At 41.8% G+C, this 24,950-nt stretch overlaps 1 long non-coding RNA gene across 1 annotated transcript in view; it reads right to left on the bottom strand.

Annotated features, from left to right (window-relative positions):
- Positions 1-24,950, bottom strand: part of LOC140741154 (uncharacterized) — a 272,961-nt gene that overhangs the window by 243,840 nt on the left and 4,171 nt on the right. Inside the window, exon 2 of the long non-coding RNA XR_012102012.1 lies at positions 21,042-21,148. This is a non-coding gene — a long non-coding RNA (uncharacterized lncRNA). The remainder of the gene's footprint in view (positions 1-21,041; positions 21,149-24,950) is intronic.

Raw genomic sequence — 24,950 nt, 5'->3', positions numbered from 1 at the left:
ATTCACTCCATCTAGGCCTTTCAATATTAATAGATTTCAATAAGATTCCCCCCCCCCCCCCCCCCCCCATTCTTCCAAACTCCAGTGGGTACAGGCCAAGAGCCATTAAACGCTCCTCATACATTAACATTTTCATTCTCGTAAACCTCCTCTGGACCCTCTCCAATGCCAGCATATCCTTTCTTATATAAGGGGCCCAAAGCTACTCACAGTAGTCCAAGTGCAGTCAGATCAATGCCGAATAAATCCTTGGCATTATATTCTTGTTTTTATATTCTAGTCCTCTTGAAATGAATGATAACATTTCTTTTGCCTTCCTTACCACCTACTCAACCTGCAAGTTAACCTTTAAGGAATCCTACATAAGGACTCCCAAGTCCCTTTGCACCTCTGATTTCTCAATTCTCAGTCCATTTAGAAAATTCTCTATGCCTTTGTTCCTTCTACCAAAGTGCATGACCATACACTTCCCTATACTATATTCCATCTGCCACTTCTTTGCCCAATTTCCTAATCCTTCTGCAGACTCCCTGCATCCTCAGCACTACCTGCCCCTCAACCTATATTTGTATAATCTGCAAACTTGGCCAGAAAGCCATCAATTCTGTCATCGAAATCATTGACATACAATGTGAAAGGAAGCAGTCCAACATTGACTCGTGCAGAACTTCACTACTCACCGGCAGCCAAAATGAAACCCTGAATGTGGTTCAGTCCACCAATTCAAAGTAATCCTGCAAACACTCCTCCGCCTCCCTTGACCATACCATTACAGTCCTCACCACTGGTGCTATGGTCCTCAATCTCTGTCTAAACGCTGGGAGTAGAAGTACAGAAGGACAAGCCTAAGTGCAGGCGTGAGATGGCATAGTAAGCATTCTTGATGGTGGTGCAACAATGGAAGGGAGACGGAGAGGATGTGGTGTTCTCAGAAAAAAATCTGGGATGTGATGCAGTGTTGACACATGGCACAGTTGCTAATGATGCTTTGAAGGGAGCCTGAAAACACAGAGGTCTGGGGAAATGTGACAGTGGGGAGTGGTGGTGACAGCAAACACAGTTGGCAAAGAAATTTGAGTATGAGGCTGAGGAAATGAAGCGATTATAGGTTAGCAAAAGTAGGAAAATGAGCAGCGGCCAATCAGCGATCGGAAGTGTGAGATGTAGCTCACTCAGGTTCGCCGAATGAGTACATAAGGCATCAATTTGCAGCAGTCTGATGTTTTGAGCAGTGGCCTATTAGCCATCGGAATTGGTTGACAAAAAGAAAGTAAAATAAGGCAGGGGCAAGTGGAGCAGCCATTGTTGGAGTGGTTATTTGAGGGTTTAGCTCTTTGAAGCTTCAGAAGTTCGTGTAGGGGAACACTTTGCACCTAGTGATCATAGTGTCATTAGTTTCAAGGTCATTAAGGAAAAGGATAGATCTGGTCCTCAGGTTGACATTCTAAATTGGAGAAAGGCCAATTTTGATGGTATCAGAAAGGATCTGGCAGGTGTGGATTAGAACAGGCTATTATCTGGCAAAGGTGTACTTGGTAAGTGGGAGGCCTTCAAAAGTGAAATTTTCAGAGTACAAAGCTTGTATGTGCCTGTAAGAATAAAAGGTAAAGATAACAGCTTTAGGGAACCTTGGTGTTCAAGAAATATTGAGGCCGTGGTTATAAAAAAGGAGGTGCATAGCAGGTATAGCCACATAGGAGCAAATGAGATGCTTATGCAGTATAAGAGATGAAAGAGGACACTTAAGAAATAAATCAGGAGGTATAAAAGAAGGCATGAGGTTGTCCTAGCAGACAAAGTGAAGGAGAATCCTAAGGGATTCCAGGGACCACAAGGGACCAAGTTAGTCCTCTGGAAGATCAGAATTGTCATCTATGCGTGGAGCCAAAAGTGATGGGGGAGATCTTAAATGGAATTTTTGCATCTGTATTCATTCAGGAGATGGACACAGAGTCTATAAAAGTGAGGCAAAACACCAGCAAGGTAATGGACCCTATACAGATTACAGAGGAGGAGGAGGTGTTTGCTGTCTTGAGGTAAATTAGGGTGGATGAATCCCCAGGGCCTGACAAGGTGTTCCCTTATCCCTGTGGGAGGCAAGTGTGGAAATTGCAGGGGCCCAAGCAGAGATATTTAAATTATCCTGAGTGACAGGAGAGGTACCAGAGGATTTAAGTATAGCCAATGTTGTTGTACTGTTTAAGAAAGGCTCTCAACATAAACCAGAAAATTATAGGCCGGCGAGTCTTACATCAGTTGTGGGAAAGTTATAGGAAGGTATTGTATGGGACCGGATATATGAGTATTTGGATCGATTTGGACTGATAAAGGATAGTCAGCATGGTTTTGTGTGTGGTAGGTCATGTCTAACCAATCTTATAGAGTTTTGAGAGGAAGTTACCGGGAAAGTGGATGAAGGCAAGGCAGTGGATGTTGTCTACATCAACATTAGCAAGGCATTTAACAAGGTCAGGAGTGGGAGGTTAGTCTGTTGCTCGGCATTCAAGATGAGGTAGTAAATTGGATTAGACATTGGCTTTATGAGAGAAGCCAGAGAGTGGTAGTAGCTGGTTGCCTCTATGACTGGAGGAATGTGACAAGTGGAATGTTGCAGGGATTCATGCAGCATCTATTGTTGTTTGTTATCTACATCAATGTGTGTTAGCACGTGGCCAAGTGGTTAGGGCGTTCGTCTAGTTATCTGAAGGTCGCTAGTTCAAGCCTTGGCTGAGGCTGCGTGTGTGTCCTTGAGCAAGTGATGACACCAGTGCCAAGCCGTATGGGTCTTAATACCCTTCATTTGGACAACATTGGTGCAACTGCCGGTCTTCCATAAAAAAAAATCTTGCTCAGGCTTGCGCCCTGGAAACTTTCCAAGGTGCAAATCCATGGTCTATCGAGACTAACGGAGGCCCACACACATCAATGTGTTTATCTGGATGAGCGAATTTGCGGATAATACTAAGATATTAATGTAGTTATAAAAAAGTTATAAAAAAATGTAGTTTGAAGAGATTTGGCATGTCAACAAATACACTCAAAAACTTCTATAGTTGTACCATGGAGAGCATTCTGACAGGCTGCATCACTGTCTGGAATGGAGGGGTTACTACACAGGACTGAAAGAAGCTGTCGAAGGTTGTAAATCTAGTCAGCTCCATCTTGGGTACTAGCCTACAAAGTACCTAGGACATTTTCAGAGAACAGTGTCTCAGAAAGGCAGCGTCCATTAATAAGGACCTCCAGCACCCAGGACATGCCCTTTTCTCACTGTTACCATCAGGGAGGAGGTACAGAACCCTGAAGGCACACACTCAGCGATTCAGGAACAGCTTCTTCCTCTCTGCCATCTGATTCCTAAATGGACAATGAATCTTTGGACACTACCTCTGTTTTTGCACATTTTTTAAAAAATCTATTCAATATATGTATACTGTTATTGATTGATTGATTTATTTATTTTTATTTTATTTTTTTTCTCTCTGCTAGATTATATATTGCATTGAACTGCTGCTGCTAAGTTAACAAATTTCATGTCACATGCTGGTTTAATAATAAACCTGATTCTAATTGGGGGTGTAATGGAAGGCTATCAGGGCTTGCAGAGGGATCTGGATCAGTTGGAAAAATGGACTGAAAGTGGCAGCTGGAATTTAATGCAGACAAGTGCGAGGCGTTACAACCAGGGTAGGTTTTACACAGTGAACGGTAGGGCACTAAGGACTGTGATAGAACAAAGGGATCTGGGAATACAGGTCCATAGCTCATTGAAAGTGACGTCACAGATGATAGGGTTGTAAAGAAAGCTTTTGGCACATTTGCTTTCATAAATCCAAGTATTGAGTACAGGAGATGGGATGTTATGTTGAAGTTGCAGAAGACATTGCTGAAGCCTAACTTGGAGAATTGTGTATGGTTTTGGTCACCTACCTGCACGAAAGATGTAAATAAGGTTGACAGAGTTCAAAGAAAATTTGTAAGGGTGTTGTTGGGACTGGAAGACCTGAGTTATAAGGAAAGATTGAAAAGGTTAGGACCTTATTCCTTAGAGTGTAGAAGATTAAGAGGAAATTTGATAGAGGTATACAAATTTACAAGGGGTATAGATAGTGTTAATGCAAACAGGCTTTTTCCACTGAGGTTAGGTGGAACTACAACTAGAGATCATGGGTTAAGGGTAAAGGTAAAGGGGAACATAAGAAGAAACTTCTTCACTCAGAGGATCGTGAGTTGTGGAATGAGGTGCCAGCAGAAGTGGTGTGAGTGAGTTTGATTTCAACATTTAAGTGAAGTTTGGATAGGTACATGGATGGTAGGGGTATGGAGGGCTATGGTCTCAGTGCAGGTTGATGGGAGTGGGCATTTTAAATGGTTCAGCATGGACTAGATGGGCTGAAGGACCTGTTTCTGTGCTGTAGTTTTGTATGACTCTATCTGATGAGGTGTTCGAAAGGCGTGGAAGGGGTTAAGGGCCACTCTGTTATGGTTGTGGCTTGCAAAAGTGAGAGGTTACTAAAATCATCCATAATGTAGCTGTGTTCATGAGTTGGATGGGTACTCTTGAGGGACTTGTGAAAACAAGTCGGCAGGGTGACTGGATTGATTGTGAAGGTGGTTGGTAACATTGGCCACTGCCAGAATCACTCTGCACAATGGTCAGTAATAAAGGGTGGGGCAGAGAGGGCTGGTGTGATTAGATTGGCACACACTGAGAATGGGAGATAAATGGCATGGCTGAGTGGTACACCTCAGTTCTGTTGAGAGATTTAGGTTATATTCAAAGGAGAAGGATTATGTTTTAATTATATAATTGATATAAGAACTTAATAAATGAAACCATGGAGAGTGGTTTCATGTATTAAATTCTGGTGTCTCAATGACTAGATAATTTGCATAGCAGCATACTGAGTAGAGTAAACAGAGACCCCTTTTCTCACTCCATTAAGTAACATTTTAAATCACAGCATGACACTTGTGATTTCATATTTCACCAAACGTTGATTGAAACGGATTTGATTTTGAATAGCTTTGTAGCCACAGATTCCATTCAGAACTAAAGAACAATGCACTTCTCTTCTGCAACCTGGTTTAATACTGAATTGCATCAAATCCGAAAGTTCAGTATATTGGGCTGAGATTTAAAATGGACCAAATCTACTAAAATGGTGTGTGCTCATTCTTGGCTCTGTCTCCAGCCTCTCTTGGTGCATTTTGAGCTGATATATGGGCAGCTGCTGAATTATTGATTGCACTGCAGCTGCCTGTCATATCCTCTTGAGGTCTGAGTTCCACCCAGGCTCTTTCAGGAAGCAATAGGCTGACAAGACGTTCTCTGGCTGAAGCAGCAATTATTTCACAGAATGGTATTCTTTCACTGAACTACTTTCTGAACACGTCCTTCCTTGTTATAGCCAATCTCAGGCAGCCACAGCTCAAATCAGCAGCTGGGACCTTGTCCAACTGCTGACATCCTGTTTTTTTCTCTCAGCCAGTTTATTAGTTATATTGGCTTTTTTCTTTGAGAGCATCTGCCTCTGATAGCCTCCTGTTTCCATGGATATGAGCACAAGACAGTGGTGATAGTGGGGGAAGAGGCAAGTGAGAGCGAGCCACATCCTTTACAAACTTAATCATTCATTTTCTGCTTTCTGGATCTGTAATCTAATCGCTCTATCTCTTTTTAATGATGATAGCCTTAATGGGTCAGTTTCACAGAACAGAAATCAGATTGCTTTGTTGCAAGGAGGGAAACAATCCCCTTTACTTGAACGAAAAGAAATACAGTACATAGCAAATATCAGTGCATGGGACAGGATGTTTGCCCAACACAGAACCCTAATCAGACACAATTGAATTTTTCCATTCTCAGGAAGGTTCCAATGTTGGTGTGGTAGAATAACAGACTGACCACAATATGAATCCCATTGCACATTGAAATCACACCCCAAGATACATAATCAGTCAAGCAAACATTCTGTATGAATATTTTTCAGGCCCAGAATAATCATCCACTATTCATCCTACCCAATACCCCTTTTTTTAATCTCGCTGCTCCCATAACCTCAGTAGTGGGACAATCACCATGTCCTGTGCATGACATTAATGAGGCTGCTGGTACCATTGAAGCAGGACAGATATTTGCAAGTACCTAAATCAGGTTTAATGAACTATTAAATACAGAAGTTTGAGCATGCACAAGACAGGAAGGAAAGAGTTGATTTATTTTGCAGTTATATTTTATGCTTCATGATAATTAATTTGTCAAGCTAATCTGCTATGATATATCATGGCACAGATGCTCGTTCTTAATAATGCTGCATATTTATATGGGAAGTTGACGATGCACACACTTGCTTTTGAAATAGCACTAATGAACAAGCAGACTCTAACAGCCAGTGGAGCTAAAGAAACAGTTGTACTCAGTTTACACAGTGCGCACAGACCAGTCTTGAAATAATACCTCCAGGATACTCTGCACTGACTGCCCATTTCCCTTCCTTCTCCTGACAGTCACCCAGTTACCAGGGGTGACTGCCTCCCTGTAGCTCCTATCCATCACTTCCTCAGTCTCCCGTTTGAGCCAAAGCTCATCAAGCTGCAGCTCTAGTTCCTTAACACGTTCTCTGAGGAGCTGCACCTCAGTGCACCTGGTAGTGATGTAGTTATCCGGGAGGCTGGAGGTGTCTCCCAGAATTCACACATCTCACACACAGAACAAAACAATCCGGGGCCACTCTCACTTCACTAACTATGCCCTAACAGACGAGGAATTTTTTCTTCACCAAGCCAAAGGTTGTGCCAACGCATTGCAGATGACATTGAATTTTATCATTGATGTTATCATCAAGGATGTAAAGAGGAAGGGATCAGGAAACTATAGGTTAATTATACAAACATTAGCCATTGAAAAGACCATGGGCCCCATGAGAAAATCATAAGATAATCTAACTGTTTGCATAGTTCTATAAAAGGGAAATCATATTCAACTAATTTTAAATAATCCTTTGAGGGTGTAACAAGCAGGATATATAAAGAACCAGGGACTATAATCACTGTCTTGCATGATGTGAAATTTGTTGTTTTGCGACAGCAATAAGTTGGAAAAATATAAAATTACCTTAATTTACCAAATAAATAATAATGCAAAAAAAAGCAAATAATGAAGTAATGTTCATGGACAGATCAGAAATCTGAATGGCAGAGGGGAAGAAGCTGGTCCTAAATCATTGAGTGTGGATCTTCAGGTTTCTATACCTCTTCCCCGATGGTAGTAATGAGAAGAGGGCATGTTGTGGATGGTGAAGAAATGGATGCAGCCTTTTTGAGTCTCCATCTCTTGAAGATGTCCTCAATGGTTGAGAGAGTTTTGCCCATGACGGAGCTGATTGATTCTACAGGCCTTTGCAGCCTCCATACTAGACTGTGATGCAACCAGTAAGAATACTCTCCACCGTACATCTGTAGAAATTTGCTAGAGTCTTTGGTGGCATACCAGATCTCCTCAGAGAGCCAGTAGACGTAGTATATTTGGATTTCCTGAAACACATTTGATAAGGTGCCACATAAACAATAACTGCACAAGGGTTTTGGTGTAAAATATTGGGATGGTTATGGGTTTACCTAACTAATGGAAAACAGAGTAGAGATAAATGGGTCATTTGTGGATTAGCAATTAGCAATTAGTACTCGGGGGACCATGGCTATCAGTGACTGACTTGACTGTTCACAATCAAATGACTTGGACAACAAATATTGTGGAACAAAGGGATCTGGGGGGGGGGGGGGGGAGAAGGAGTCCCCGAAGCACAAAAGGTTACCAGCACATAGTTAAATTAACTAGGAGGGCCCATGAAATGTTGGCCTTTATTTCAAGGGGTATGGCAGATAACAGTAGAGATGCTTTAACATGACTTTACAGGGCGATGGCAAGACTACAACTAGACAGTGAAGGACAGCTTTGTTTTTCAGATTTAATTTGCATTACAGATCATGCAGAGAAGATCTGCATGGAAGAGAGGAATCACCCAGTTGATTCCTGGGATAGAGGTGTTGGCATATAATGGGAGACTGAGCTGGGTTTGAACCTGTACTCATCCGAGTTTAGTACAATGAGAAATGATGTTATTAAAGTATATCACATTCTGAGGGGGGAGGGGTTGATATAGTGGGGGTATCTAGAACCAGGGGCATAGTTTTAGAGTATGCGGGACACACAGACAGAGAGATGAGGAGGAATATCTTCTCTGAGAAGGTTGTGACCCTTTGAAGTTTTCTAACCTGGGAAAATGTGCAGACATAGGCTGACAGAATGAGGGATCGAGTGAGAGAAGGGGAAAGTGGTCCTGAGGCCAAGAAGGGATCAGTCATGCTTATATTGAACAGTGGGGCTGGTTCAAGGAACTGGTCACTCTTGTTTCTTATGTTCTCATGTTTGCCTTCATTTGGAGGCCATAAGCCCATAAGACATAGGAAAAGAATTAAGCCTTTCAGCCCATCAAGTCTGTTCCACCATTTGATCATGGCTGATTTAGTTTCCCTCTCAACCCCATTCTTCTGCCTTCTCCCCATAATCTTTGACACCCTTACTAATCAAGAATCTATCAATCTCCGCTTTAAATATACCCAATGACTTGACTTTCACAGACACTTGTGGCAATGAATTCCACAGATTCCCTATCCTCTGGTGAAAGAAATTCCTCTTAATCTCTGTTCTAAAGTGATATTCTGAGTTCATGCCCTTTGGTTCTAGACTCTCCCACTATTGGAAACATCCTCTCCACGTCCACTCTATCTGGGCCTTTCAATATTCAATAGGTTTCAGTTAGACCCCCACTCATACTTCTAAACAGTGAGTACAGGCCCAGAGCTTTCAAATGCTCTTCATATGTTAACCCCTTAATTCCTGGGATTATTGTCATAAACCTACTCTGGGCCCTCTCCAATTTCTTATACATGTAGCCCAAAACTGCTGACAATACTCCAAATGTGGTTTGTTCAATGCCTTATAAAGCCTAATTATGCTTTTATGTATATTCTAGTCCTCTCAAAATGAATGCTAATGTTACATTTGCCTGCCTTACCTGCAAGTTAACCTTTAAGGAATCCTGCATTAGAACTCCCAAGTCCCATTGCACCTCTGATTTCTGAATCTGCTCCCCATTTGGAAAAGAGTCTACATCTTTATTCCTTCTACCAAAGTGTATGAGCATACACTTCCCTTCACTGTATTCCATCAGCCATTGCTTTGCACACTCTCCAAATCTGTCCAAGTCCTTCTAGACTCCCTGCTTCTTCAGCACTGCCTGGCCCTCCACATATCTTTGTAGCATCCACCAACTTGACCACAAAGTCATCAATTCTGTGATCCAGATCATTAACATATAACATGGTAAGTAGTAGATCCACCACAGACCCATGTGGAACACCACTAGTCAATAGTAGCCAACCAGAAAAGTCCCCTTTTATTCCCACTCTTTGCCTCGTTCCAGTCAGCCAATCTTCTACCCATGTTAGTTTTTTTCCTGTAATACCATGAGCACTTAAATTGTTTAGCGGCCTCATGTGTGGCATCTTGTCATAGGCCTTCTGAAAATCCAGGTAAACAACATCCATTGCTTCTCCGTTGTCTATCCTGCCTGTTCTTTCCTCAAAGAATTCCAACAGATTTGTCAGGCAAGACTTTCCCTTAAGGAAACCATGCTGACTTCAGCCTATTTGAGTTGACTTCATTCAACTTCATCACCCCTACACTGAACTGTTCCTACAAACTATGGACTCACTTTCAAGGATTCTTCATCTCATGTTCTCCTTATTTATTTAATATTATCATTTTTTTCCTTATTGTATTTGTGCAGTTTGTCATCCTTTGCACATTGGTTGTTTGTCCATTTTGTGTGCAGTTTTTCATTGATTCTATTTGTGTTTCATTGTATTTATTGTGAATACCCAGAAAAAAATTAATCTTGGGGTAGGATATGATGACATATATGTACTTTGATAATAATTTTACTTTTTACTTGGAACTATTTTTCCGTGTTTCTCCAGGAACCCTGAGACCTCATCCTCAATAATAGACTCTAACATCTTGCTAACCACTGAAGTTAGGCTAACTGTCCTATAATTTCTTATCTTTTGCCTCCCTCTCTTTTTAAAGAGTGGAGTGACATTTGCAATTTTCTAGTCCTCCAGAACCATTCCAGAATCTAGTGATTCTTTTAAGATCACTACTAATGTTTCCACAATCTCTTCAGCTACCTCTTTCAGAACCATGGTGTGTAGTCCACCTGGCCCAGGTGACTTATTGACCTTCAGACATTTCAGCTTCCCAAGCATCTTCATAGTAATAGCAACTGCTGTCTCCTTCTTTCTCCTGACACTCAAATTTCTGGTATGCTGCTCGTGTCTTCCACAGTGAAGACTGATGCTGAATATTTATTCAGTTTGTCTGCTATTTCTTTGTTCCCCATTACTTTGTTCTCCAGCATTATTTTCTAGTCCATTCTTGTCTCTCTTTTATGTTTTATATATCTGAAAATACTTTTAGTATCCTTTTATATTATTGACTATCTTCCCTTCACATTTCATCTTTTCCCTCCATATTGTTTTTTTAGTTGCATTCCGTTGATTTTGAAAGAGCTGGCTCCTGAGATATGGGAAGTGTCAATGGTCAATTATAGTCAGAAGATGGTGTTATACAGTGAGGGCAGGTTGGCAGAGGAGAATCACCAATGACCTGGAGTTTGACCTCAACCATATGCATGTACTATCTACTTGATGACTGAGCTTGAAGTGACCTTGATTCAGGAGTGGAGGTGATGTGCATAAAGAGCCTCCCTTCTAGTCTGCAGGTTAGCTCCACTACAGCAGGGAAGCTTGTTGGAGGTGAAACATCTCTTTCCCTTGCAAACACCCTCTGTTCTCCACATTGAAGCCAGTTTGCTATCCTTTCTCTGATTCTACAAAGGTGTATAAAATCATGACAAGGTGAATGCACTCAGTCTTTTTCCTGGAGTTGGGGAATTGGGAACTGCTGTGGGACAACAGTTTAAGGTGAAAGGGGAAATAGTAGAAAACTTGAGGGGCAAGTTTTTGTTGTGTTGTGGTGTGTATGTGTGTGTGTGTGGAGTGAGTTGCTGGGGGTGGGGTCTGGTGGTTAAGGCAGGTACAATAAAAACTTTTGAGAGACAGTTGGACAAGGTACATGGAATGGAAGGAAATGTGCCAAACACTGGTAAATGGGACTAGCTTGGATAAGGTATCTTTGTTAGCATGGACCAGTTGGGCCGAAGGGCCTGGTTCTATGCTGTAGAACTCTATGACTAAAGAGTGAACAAAGTGTCTGGGTCTGCACAGAGATTAGGTCTGTTGCATACCCATTGATTAAAATGACACAAAATACACCGTCGTATCACTTAAAGCAAGATGTCGATGAATTTCTGCAGACAGTTATATGAGAGATACATGCTCCATTGTCCCTCTGGATTGACAAAGACTTTTGTGAGGTTGAAAAGTTGCTGATGTTGCTCCTCTCTCAAAGTGAAGAAATGAATGTTTTAGTCATATAAGAGAGTGAGGAGGCTGGTGCTTGGGCAGCAGGTTAATCTATTCTGCACACTCAGCAATATTCAGAAGAACGAGCATCAGCAGATCCATATTAAATGAATGCCAGAGCTGCTGCTGATGATCACATCATTTTAACCCACTGGTGTATTCAAGAATCTATGGTAGATTTTCAATTTTGTCTGCAAAAACACTAGAGTCTTTGTTGATAACATTCAAGCTCAAAATGTGCCACAGTTATGTATATTTTTGAAGGTGGTCTATTTCTCTGTTGGATCAACTGTTCTGTGTGGAAACTAGCAATGCACAGATGTTAATGAGTTCAAATATAAGTACCCATATGTTCTCTCTGAAGCAGTTTTGGATGCTACAAATGGCTGCAGTATCTGGACCAGCAAGAGTAAGGAATTAATCATTCTTCAGCATCTGATCAATATCAAGTAACCTTCACTGAAAAATGATCCATGGGTGAATGCAGAATCAGGCACAGCTGTGCAGCTCCTGCAGTTAAAAAAAGTATGCTAATACTCACTCTCTAGCCTTATCCTTGAATAACAAACCATGATCATTTTATTGAGGTACCAAAGTTAGAAGCCACTGGTGGAACTGTCTCAACACAAATCAGTACCTTCACTAAAATCTTAGAAATCTATAGAAAAAGGCTATTCGACCTATTCCATCTATGCTGACAAATGCAAGTTGAATTTATTGTCAGGTGTACAAGTATGGTGAGATTCAGGAACAACGAAAAATTTGCTTCCAGCAGCATCACCAGTATGTTGGTACAGACAACAAACAGAATGTAAAGTGTACATAAATTATACCATACAGTGGGGAAAAGCTGTGCAAAAGCATGGCCTTAGTGCAAAAAAAAACCAAAATACACAATCACAGACAAATCCATGATAACGCATAGTGTTCTTTTGCTGAGATAGGATTAGGTCAGTTCAAGAACCCGATGATTGTGGGAAAGTAGCTATTTCTGAACCTGGTGGTGTAGGCTTCAGACTTCTGCACTTCCTGCCTGATGGTAGCAGTGAGAAGAGGGCATGGTCCAGATGGTCGGGATCCTTCATGATAGATGCCATCTTCTTGAGGCAACACCTCCTGTATATGCTGTCAATGGAGGGAGGGCTGCACTGAACTCTGGGTTAATCCAGTTTCCTAGTTCTTAGTCTGTGGACCAACAGGTCACGGGTATTTATTGATTTGACTTTATTACTTACATCCTTCATATACATGAGGTGTAAAAATCTTTATGTTATGTCTCCGTTCAAATGTGCAATGTGCAATTATAGTAATTTATAATAAATATTATATACAACAGCATAGTCAAATATAACAGAAATAGAGTCGTGTCAGCATTAATTAATCAGTCTGATGGCCTGGTGGAAGAAGCTGTCCTGGAGCCTGTTGGTCCTGGCTTTTATGCTGTGGTACCATTTCCCAGATGGTAGCAGCTGGAACAGTTTGTGGTTGGGGTGACTCAGGTCCACAATGATCCTTCAGGCCCTTTTTACACACCTGTCTTTGTCAATGTCCTGGATAGTGGGAAGTTCACATCTACAGATGCACTGGGCTATACGCAACACTCTCTGCAGAGTCCTGAAATTGAGGGAAGTACAGTTCCCATACCAGACAGTGATGCAGCCAGTGAGGATGCTCTTAATCATACCCCTATAGAAAGTTCTTGGAATTTGGGGGGGCCATACCAAACTTCTTCAACCAGCTGAGGTGAAAGAGGTGCTGTTGTGCCTTTTTCACCACACAGCCGGTATGTACAAGCCATCTGAGATCCTCGGTGATTTTTGTGCAAAAGGAACTTAAAGCTGTTCATCCTCTCAACCCCAGATCCATTGATGTCTATAGGAGTTAGCCTGTCTCTCTTCCTCCTGTAGTACACAACCAGCTCCTTTGTTTTCACGACATTGAGGGAGAGGTTGTTTGCTTGACACCACTGTGTCAGGATGATGACTTCCTCTCTGTAGGCTGCCTCATTATTATTTGAGATTAGGCCAATCAGTGTAGTATCGTCAGCAAATTTAATTAGCATTAGTTTGTGTCAGTAAATACAATAAATAAAAGTTATAGTTAAATTCTATAGTTAAAGAATGATCTGCCTGGATGGCAACAAATGTTTTTCACCATATCTCGGTTCACATGACAATAATAAATCAATTACCAATATCATTGCCAACTGAACAGTTATTTGAAGAAAATTACTTAGGCCAGTAAGATTTTATAGGCAGTGAAAAAAGGAGAACCTCCATATCATTATTTATTACCATAGTTTAATGTAGCAGATGTGAACAGCAGCATGGTGCACTGAGCCACAGCTGACAACATTTTTGCTACAGAATCAGAAAGTCAAAGGTTCAATTCGCAATCCAGAGTTTTATGCACAAAAACTAGGCTGACTCCCCAGTGCAATCCTGAGGGAGTGTTGCACTTAAGTGGTGCTGATTTTAAAGTGAGATTAATCCAAGGGTATATCCCGCTCCCTCAGGCAGGTATACATAATGGTAAAGCACTACAGTATTTCAAAGAATAGCAGGGAAGTTCTCAGTGTTCTAGCTGACATTTACTAACCAGTCAACAACATCACATTGTTGCTGTCATATTAATGTTTTGTGAGAGCCTGCTGTGCAACAATGTGCCCACTGTGTCGCCTGCACAAGCACATTTCATTCCATGCCAAGTGCTTTGGAATAACCAGAGTCTTTGCAAGTACTCACTAACTGAAACAAGTTGCTTCCAGTGAAATAGTACTATTAAGTGGTGACTGTTTATGTGCAGCTCCGATGGGAATCATCAAATATTCCTGTTTAGGACTACTACAGCTGAAATCCACAGTCATATTTCAGTAAGCAGCATCGTTTTAAGACGTTCCAGTTTAAGATGGCGCTGGTGAACCTCAGTGACTTCTGTCTGGTGGCTAACTAAACAAGGATTGCAACTACTTTGTTAAGCACACTTTTTCTGGCAAACGACCATCGCAAGTGACATTCTGTAACTTCCCTTTGGACTTGGAAGACCATAGCAATTCAATGTGGCAGAACCGAGGCAAGGCAAGGCGGAGGGCTCATCGCTGAGAGCATGGAAGAGCATGAAAGATCAGGCATAGGCTGAATCGAAGCGACAGAACCTGTTGTTCGGACGGAAAGTTAAGCACTAGGCCAGATTGAAAAGGTCAGGCTGTCGAGCCCAAGGCAAGGTACGGGCCGGTTCAGATCGTTACTCGAAGCAGCAGTACCTGATGTTCAGATGGAGAGTTAAGCACCAGGCCAGATTGAAAAGGTTAAGGTGTTGGGGCCTAAGACGAATAAAATCTTTGTTCCACGATGTTTACTCAGCTTTGTGCTGAATTATGTATGGGTCTCAGTCTCGGACTCTCTTTGTGGACTTCAGTTCAGAAACACTATTTGCTTGTGTTTACTGTTTGCATGATGTTTTTTGCATTGCACTTTGGGTGCTCGACAGTCTTTTTATAGGTTATTTTATTCTTTTATTTTCTTACGGGTATGATATGTTTTTTTAATCTCTGCACATTGGGTGTTAGACAGTCTTTTTTCATAGATATGGGTTTGGTTTTAGGTTTCTTTGTTCCATGGCTGCCTGTTAGATGAATCACAAGGTTGCATATTGTATACATACTTTGATAATAAATGTACTTTGAACTTTAAAAAATCTATCGATACTCAAAATTGACAAACCTCAGGTAGCACACTTGGCTCATGAGCGTAGTTCCCTTTTAAGAAAATGGAAGAGGGGACATAGCACCAGTCTACAAGTACGATTGAAAAACAGAGGCCTTAAATTTCCACTCCCGACTATCTTGCTGGTGGAATTGTAAAACCTCTGGAAAATGAAATTGAAAACCTCAAAAGGATATTAGGGACTGCTGTGTAATCTGCTGTATGGAAACATGGCTCACACCACAATTTCGAACACAGCGTTGCAGCCTGATGAATTCACCATTCTCGGCAGTGACAGGGCAGTTCAGTCTTTTAAAGGCAGCAGAGATGGAGTATGTTTTGTGATTAACTCATTGGGGTGCACAAACTTAGCCGTTCTCTCTCAGTCCTGCTCACCCAACCTGGAACATCTAGCGGTCAAGTGTCATGCTTTTTATCTGCCGAGGGAGTTTTCTGCCATCATCTTGGAAGCAGTGTACATTCTACCTCAGGCCAATGTCAGACAGGCACTGGAGGGGCTGAGCAATGTAATCAGCAGGCACAAAACTGTGCACCCTGATGCCTTCCCTATCATTGCGGGAGATTTCAACCAGGCCAGCTTGAAGAAGTCTCTGAACAACTACCACTAACACATCACCTGTGGAACCAGAGCAGCCAACACACTTGACCACTGTTACACCACTATCAAGAAAGCTTACCATCCTATTACACTTAGGGAAGTCCAATCACCTGACTGTACTCCCGTTCCCTGTGTTCCCCTGACCTTGAACACATAACGATCAAATGCCAACTGTTTTATTTACCAAGAGGGTCCTCATCTGTGTTGCTGACCACCATTTTACATACCACCAGCAGCCAATTGTAATCAGGCACTTGGGATACTGCATAATGCCATCTCCAAACAAGAAACAGTCCATCCCAATGCATTTCAAATCATAATCGGGGACTTCAACCGGGCTCATTTTAAGAAATCTCTGCCCAATTACCACCAGCATATAACCGGTAGCACCAGAGGTCCCAACACACTAGACCACTGCTAAAATATGATAAGAAATGCCTACTGTTCCATGCTGTTCCAGACTTCAATTATACCAGTGCCTAAGAAGAACATGGTAACCTGTCACAAGTGCTGCTATCATCTAGCAGTACTTACATCCACAGTGATGAAGTGTTTTGAGATGCTGGTGATGAAACATATCAACTCCTGCCTGAGAAGCAGCTTGGATCCACTCCAATTTGCCTACTGAAATGACAGGTCCACAGCAGGTGCCATTTCATTGGCTCTACACTCAATCCTAGAACATCTGGACAACAAAGATGCAAACATCAGAATGTTCTTTACTAATTAATAGGCTCCAAGAACTAGGTCTTGATACCTCCTTGTGCAACTGGATCCTCTATTTCCTCACTTGCAGACCCTAGTCCCTAGTCGATTTAGATTGGCAACAACATCTCTTCCACAATCTCCATCAGCACAGGTATATCACAAGCCTGTGTCCTTTGCCTTCTGCTCTACTCGCATTACACTTAAGACTGTATGGCTAAGCACAGCCCCAATGTCATATTTAAGTTTGATGATGACACCACTGTTGTTGGCCGAATCAAAGGTGGCGATGAATCAGCATATAAGATGGAGATTGAAAATCTGGCTGAGTCAAAGTCAAAGCACATCTATCATCAAAGTATTTATACTACATGCAACCTTGAGATTCATCTCCGTACAGGCAGCCACAAAACAAAGAAACTCAATAGAACCCATTTAAAAAGACTGTCAAACACCCAATGTGGGAAAAAAAACAAATTGTGCAAACAACAAAAGCAAGCAAACAACTAAAGTTCATGAAAGTGAGTCCATAGCCACGTAATCGGTCATCACTGCGGTCTTAATTTAACGCAGAGATGAGTAAACCTCACAGAACAGTGAGCTGAACCAGCTGTCCGTCACCTCCAGCCCCGACACCCCACCCTTTTCAATCTGGCCCAGCGCTTAACTCATCCAAACCTTGGGCCTTTCCTTGTTCTCAGACTTGGACCCTGCTGCTTCAATATGTTCTTGGGCCTGGGCCCCGTTGCCTCCATTCAACCTGTACCTGACCTTTTTGGCCCGGTGCTTAAATTGATCAAACCTAATTCTTTCCTCACTCTCAGGCCCCACTGTATCGACCCTGCCTCACTTCCGCTTGCTTTGCCTCAGTTCTGCAGCATCGGATTGCTTCCAAGTCCACTCCAGCTATGGCCTCATTCCCCTCTCTCAGGCCTGGGACCTGCTGCTTCGATTCAGCCTGTACATGCTTCGCTGCAACTGTCCTGCACCTTCAAGACTTCAGTTCACATTGCAAAAATGCCAGGTGGTACAGGTGGCTCAAAAGGAAGTTACAGGCTACTGATTGCAGTGATTGTTTACCAGAAAGAGTGTGATTAATAATGTATTTAGTAGTTACCTTTGCTTTGTTTGCTACAGGCAAGGATTTACTGTGCTTCACCAACCTCCTACTAATATCAGAAAAACCAAAGAAGCTGATTAGTGACTTCAGGTAAAGGGAACCAGAGGTCCATGAGACAGTCATCATTGGGGGATCAGAAGTAATTTTAAATTCCTCAGTGTTATCATTTCAGAGGACATGTCCTGAGACCAGCACGTTAGCGCAATTATGAAGAAAGCACGACAGTGCTCTACTTCCTTAGAAGTTTGCAAAGATTCAGCATGACATCTAAAATTTTGACCAACTTCTATAGATGTGTAGTAGAGAGTATATTAACTAGCTGCATTACAGACTGGAATGGAAACACCAATGCCCTTGAACAGAAAATCCTTCTATAAGTAGTGGACATGGCCAGTCCATCACAGGTAAAGTCCTCCCCACCACTGAGCACATTTACACAGAGCATTGTCACAGGAAAGCAGCATCCATCATCAGGGACCCTCATCACCCAGGACCTGCTCTCTTCTCACTGCTCCCATCAGGAAGAAGGTACAGGAGCCTCAGGACTCACACCATCAGGTTCAGAAACAGTTATTACACCTTAACCATCTGGCTCTCGAACCAGAGAGGATAACTTCACTTGTCCCATCACTGAACTGTTCCCACAGCCTATAGATTCACTTTCAAGGACCTTTCATTTCATGTTCTCAATATTTATTGCTTATTTATTTGCCATTTTTTTTTGTATTTGCACAGTTTGTTGTCTTTAGCACACTAGTTGTCTGCCTTGCTGGTTATGGTCTTACGGTTCCATTATGGCTATTGGATTTACTGAGCGTGCCCCCAAGAAAACGAATCCCAGGGTTGTATTGGGTGACATAAATGTACTTTGATAATAAATTTGCTTTGAACTTTGTACTTCTGTTCCCAGCGTATAGGCAGAGATTAAAGACTGCAGCACCAGTGGTGAGGACCAAGAAGGAGGAATGCTTTGAGTTGGTGGACTGAAAAACATTTAGGGATTCATCTTTGAGTCTGAATGAATACACCACCGTTGTTACTGACCTCATGAAGACCTGTGTAGATGAGTATGTGCCTTCGAGAACATACTGGACATACCCAAACCTAAAGCCATTGATGAACCAGGAGATTTGTAGTTTGCTGAGGGCTAGATCTATGGCATTCAAGACCAGTGATTCAGAACAATATAAGAAATCCAGGTACAATCTATGGAAAGCTATTTTAAGAGTTTGCAAACAATTCTGATTGACGTTAGAGACAGAATCGGATGCACGTCAACTCTGGCAGGGTTTACAGGTCAATACTTCCTACAAAGTGAAATCTAATGCAATGAATGGCTGTGATGCTTCACTCCCAGATGAGCTCATCGCCTTTTATGCATCTTTTGAAATAGAGAATAAAACTACACCTGTGCGAAACCCTGCAGCATCTGGCAACCCTGTGATCTCTGTCAGAACATCTATCAAGAGGGTGAACCCTCGCAATCCCTCAGGCCTTGATGGTAGGGCACTGAAAACCTGTGCCAACCAACTGGAAGGGGTGTTCAAAGACATCTTCAATCTCTCATTGCTACAGTTGGAGGTTCTCACCTGTTAAATTTTGTAACTCCAAAACATAAAAACTAATTGAAAGCAAAACAAGAGAGCCAGAAATGTGAGTCTAACTTTGTTTTTTCACTTTAAGTGAGGCAGGCACGTATCACATGGTGGCATGATGATGTATGCTATTTGCAAACTTTTACAAATAACACGCAATACATCATATAAACAACAAAGAACGCTTAATCAAACAGCATATTTACAATATTACTCAAATATCACTGAAATATTAAATACACAACACCACCTGCTTCAAAAGGGTGACAATCATACCAGTGCCCAAGAAAAGTAGGGTGAGCTGCCTCGATGTCTATCGGCCAGTGGCACTCATGTCTACTCTGATGAAGTGCTGTGAGAGGTTGGTCATGACTAGAATCAATTTCTGCCTAAGCAAGGACCTGGACCCACTGCAATTTGCCGATCACTGCAACAGGTCTACAGTGGATGCAATCTCACTGGCTCTCCACTTGGTCTTGGATCACCTGGACAATAGCAATACCTACGTCAGGCTGTTTATGGACTACAGCTTAGTATTGAACACAATCGTACCTCAGCTCTAATCACCAAGCTCCAACACCTGGCCTCTGTACCTCCCTCTGTAACTGGATCCTTGACTTTTTCACCATGAGCGGGAGACCACAATTTGTGCAGATTGGAAATAACAAATAATTGTTAGTGATCCTCACTGACAATCAACACTGGCACACCTCAAGTATGCATGCTTAGCCCACTGCTCTACTCTCTCTACACACACAATTGTGAGGCTAGGCAAACACCATCTATGAATTTACTGACAACACTTCTATTGTTAGCAGAATTTCAGATGGTGACAAGGAGGCGTACAGGAGCGAAATAGATCATCAGCTGGTTGAGTGGTGTTGCAGCAACAACCTTGCATGCATCTTTAACCTTCCACTCAACATCAGTAAGACCAAAGAATTGATTGTGAATTTCAGGAAGGGGAAAGGGTGACCCTAAATTCATAGGTGTCAACATCTCTGAGGATTTATCCTGGGCCCAACATATTGATGCAATTACAAAGTAGGCAAGACAGTGGTTATATCTCATTAGGAGTTTCAGGAGAATTGGTATATCACCAAAGATGCTCGCAAATTTCTACAGATGTACAATGGAGAGTATCCTAACTGTCTGCATCACTGTCTGGTATGGAAAAGCCACTGCACAGGATTGGAAGAAGCTGCAGAAAGTTGTAAACTCAGCCAGTTCCATCATGAGCACTAGCCTCACAGCATCCACAACATTTTCAAAAGGTGATGCCTCAAAAAAGCGGCGTCCATCATTAAGGAGCCCATCACCTTGGGCATGCCCTCTTCTCATTGCAACCATCAGGGAGGAGGTACAGGACCCTGAAGACACACACTCAACATTTCAGGAACAGCTTCTTCCCCTCTGCCATCATTGTCTGGTACTTTTTCCTTTCTTTTTGCGCTACTTATTTAATTAATTTTGATAAATACTTATTATTGCAATTTATAGTTTTTATTATTACATATTACTATATACTGCTGCGACAAAGCAACAATTTTCCCGACTTATGCCAGTGATATTAAACCTAATTCTTGTTTCTAGAGCTTCACATTAAAAATCTCTAAAAAAGATGTGCATAATTATACAACATATTGAACACTGGAAGCTGCTATACTCACTGGAAATTGAATTCAAGTACAATTAATTCTATGGATGTGATAGAAGTCACATGCTCCAATGTGATAAAAGAATCTTACCACTCAATAGAGCGAAAGACAGTCTCCATGCCAACAGAGCCATTCATCTCCTAGCAACAGGATTGAAGAATCAGCAGTCCATTCTAATTAGTTTTGCAAGATGTAATCTGTGAGAGATGAGGTACATTAGGATTACTCACAGTGGTGTGCCTGATGTATTCTGGAACAATCAGTGAACAAAGACCACAGGAAAAATAATTTAATTGCTTGCCTTTGTTTTATTATCATACTAATATTAAAAAATTTGAGGGTCCATTTTATTCTTCATCAAAAACTACTGACAAATTTCAGACTGAATATGTCTAACATTTATAATTAACTTCACTTCATAAGCTCAGAGTCAGCAACCATTAATCGGTACCAGCACAGGGAGGATCAGTGAACAGATTATACACCTTTTAAAATGAAAAATATAAAAGTAAGGTTTGCATTTCCATTATGCCTTTCTGGTCATCATCGTGCACTTTACAACCAATCAATGAAGTGTAGGTACTGTTGTAATGCAGAAACTCACAACAAGAGGGACATTTAATGCCACATTTTAAAGAGAGCACATCAATCACTGAAACTCATTAATAATTAAACTCATTGCACCATTTTGCATTGTCATGCTGAAATCTCTGGAGTGGGACAAACTCACAGTCCTCTGTTTCAAACAAGAATGCTACTCACTAACATGGCCGACACTGAAGAATAGGACTCACTTATTCTTCACTGGAGGCCCATGAGCCAGTTCTTATTAGGAGATCGGAGGTGAAGAGGGTCAGTAACTTTAAATTAGTAGACGTTACTATATCAGAGGATCTGTCTTGGGACCAGCATGTAAGTGCCATCACAAAGAAGACACAATCGTACCTCTACTTTCTTAGAAGTTTATGCAGATTTGGCACGTCATCTAAAACTTTGACAAGCATCTATAGATGCACAGTGGTGAGTATCCTGATAGGTTGCATCATGGCCTGGTATAGAAACACCAATACCAGGAACAGAAAAGGCTCCAAAAATTGAAGAATCCAGTCTAGTACATCATCGGCAAAGCCCTTCTCACCATTAAGCATTTCTACAAAAAGTACTGTTGCAGGAAAGCAGCATCCATCAACAAGGACCTCCACCACCCAGGCCATGCTGTCTTCTCACACTACCATTGGAAAGGAGCCTTAGGTCCCACATCACCAAGTTCAGGAATAGTTATTACCCTACAACAATCCTGAACCAGAGTGGATAACGTCACTCACCACAACACTGAACTGACTCCACAGCCTATAGACTTACTTTCAAGGACTCCACAACTCATGTTCTCACTATTATTTATTTACTTTTTTATTTAGCACAATTTGACTTCTTTTGCACATTAATTTTTTTATTTGTCAGTCTTTGTTGTGTGTGGTTTTTCATAAATTCTCTTGTATTTCTTTATTTCCTGTAAATGCCTGCAAAAAACAAACTTCAAGGTAGCATATGGTGACATATATGTACTTTGATAATAAATTTACCTTTGACTTTTGACCTCCCCGGTGCATCAGTTGATGAATGCACCATTCAATATTACTCGAGAAGTAGAGACCTAAAACACAAACCGTTCTGCAGATATTGGAAATCTTGAGCAGCACACTGTGGCGACCCACTTACCAGCACACTTGAACCGGCTCACAATTAGCCAGCGTGCAGGCACAAAGGCCAGGTCCACAACAAAGGGGAAAAGCCTGCGGGGGTTTGTGAGTACGTGTCTCTTGGACCATCCGCGCCCGGGGAAGGCGGGATGAGGGAGGCTTTAAAGCAAGGCTGTGGAATTCGAATAAAACATTCTTTGATTGCAGTTTACCGACTCCGTGTCATTATTTTAGCGCTGCGTGTAGCACACCACTACAAACACAACACAAAATGCTGGAGGAGCTCAGCATCTATAGAGGGAAATAACCAGTGGATGTTTCAGGCTGAGACCCTTCATCGAGACTGGAAAGGAAGGGGGCAGAAGCCAGAATAAGAAGGTGAGGGGAAGGAAAGGAGTACAAGTGGGCAGGTGATAGGTGGAAGCAGGTGAAGGGAAGCTGGATGGATGGGGGAGGGAGGATGAAGTGAGAAGCTAGAAGGTGACCGATGGAGCAGGTGAAGGGCTTAAAAAACAAGAAATCTGATTGGAGAAGATATGTTAGCATGGAAGAAAGGGAAAGAGGTGAAGAACCAGAGAGACGTGATAGGCAGGTGAGGAGAAGGGGGAAGAGACCTGAAAGCTGCTTTTGAGTTACCTTTACAATAGGAAAGCCACTGCGGTCTCTTCAAACTAAGAGAAATCAATCCTGGTTTTGATTTGTCCTCCAGTGACTCCTGTTGGAAACTATACATAAATATCAAATGTGACTATCATTTGAGCTGGTTCCGATGCTACCTATGGTTGCCAACACTTCCCTCTTAAATGAGACAAGAATAGCAAGCACTGGAGTGATGGGTGAATGAGACTTCACTGAGTTAAGATAAAAGCAGCAGGGTTTAAGATGTCCAAATATAAATTTGTTGACATCTAATTTCAGAATTCTGAGGATTAGTTTTATCTCACTTATCTGCATTGCCTCCTGATTCACTTTAACATTATAATTCACACATTCAAATCCTTCCATTGTCTTGTCTCTCAATACCTCTATTGTCTCTTGTAGTCCAACAACAATCTGTGAGATCTAAATTTCTCTAACTGGCCTTGAAAGCTCCTTCCACTTTCTTCACTCCCAGCCCCCACCCCACCTCACCCACACCATAATGACTTCTGCAATCAAAGCTCTGGAATCACTTCCCTAAACATCGAGGCTCTCATCTCTCCTTCATTAAGACCCTCTTTAGCAATTCTTTGAAAAAACTATAGCCACGTCTCTTAAAGTCTCATTTAACTTGGTGACAATATGGTGTATTTTATCAAGAGGCATTATATAAACATAACCTCCTCCCTCAGCTCCCATAGTAACCTGGCATACATCTCATCCGGTCCCGGAGACTTATCCAATTTGATGCTTTCCAAAAGCTCCAGCACACCCTCTTTCTTAATGTCTATATGCTCAAGCTTTTCAATCCACTGTAAGTCATCCCTACAATCGCCAAGATCCTTTTCTGTACTGAATACTGAAGCAAAGTATTCATTAAGTACCTCTGTTATCCCCTCCGGTTCCATACACACTTTTCCACTGTCACACTTGATTGGTCCCATTCTCTCACATCTTATCCTCTTGCTCTTCACATACGTGTAGAATGCCTTCGGGTTTTCTTTAATCTTGCTTGCCAAGGCCTTCTCATGGCCCCTTCTAGCTCTCCTAATTTCATTCTTAAACTCCTTCCTGCTAGCCTTAAAATCTTCTAGATCTCTATCATTACCTAGTTTTTTGAACTTTCGTAAGCTCTTCTTTTCTTCTTGACTAGATTTTCAACAGCCTTTGTACACCATGGTTCTTGTACCCTACCATCCTTTCCCTGTCTCATTGGAACGTACCTATGAAGAACTCCACGCAAATATCCCCTGAACATTTGACACATTTCTTCCGTACATTTCCCTGAGAACATCTGTTTCCAATTTATGCTTCCAAGTTCCTGCCTGATAGATTCATATTTCCCCTTACTCCAATTAAACGCTTTCCTAACTTGCCTGTTCCTACCCCTCTCCAATGCTATGGTAAAGGAGATAGAATTGTGATCACTATCTCCAAAAGGTTCTCCCACTGAGAGACCTGACATTTGACCAGGTTCATTTCCCAATACCAGATCAAGTACAGCCTCTCCTCTTGTAGGCTTATCTATATATTGTGTCAAGAAACCTTCCTGAACACACCCAACAAACTCCACTCCAACGGGGAGTGGAGTTCCAGGGAGATGACAATCAATATTTGGGAAATTAAAATCTCCCACCACAACAACTCTGTTATTATTACA

The sequence above is a fragment of the Hemitrygon akajei genome, chromosome 18, assembly GCF_048418815.1.
Source record: "Hemitrygon akajei chromosome 18, sHemAka1.3, whole genome shotgun sequence".
Taxonomy (NCBI): Eukaryota; Metazoa; Chordata; class Chondrichthyes; order Myliobatiformes; family Dasyatidae; genus Hemitrygon; species Hemitrygon akajei.
Note: the sequence above shows the minus strand (reverse complement) of the source record. Positions and strands in the feature narration are given on the sequence as shown.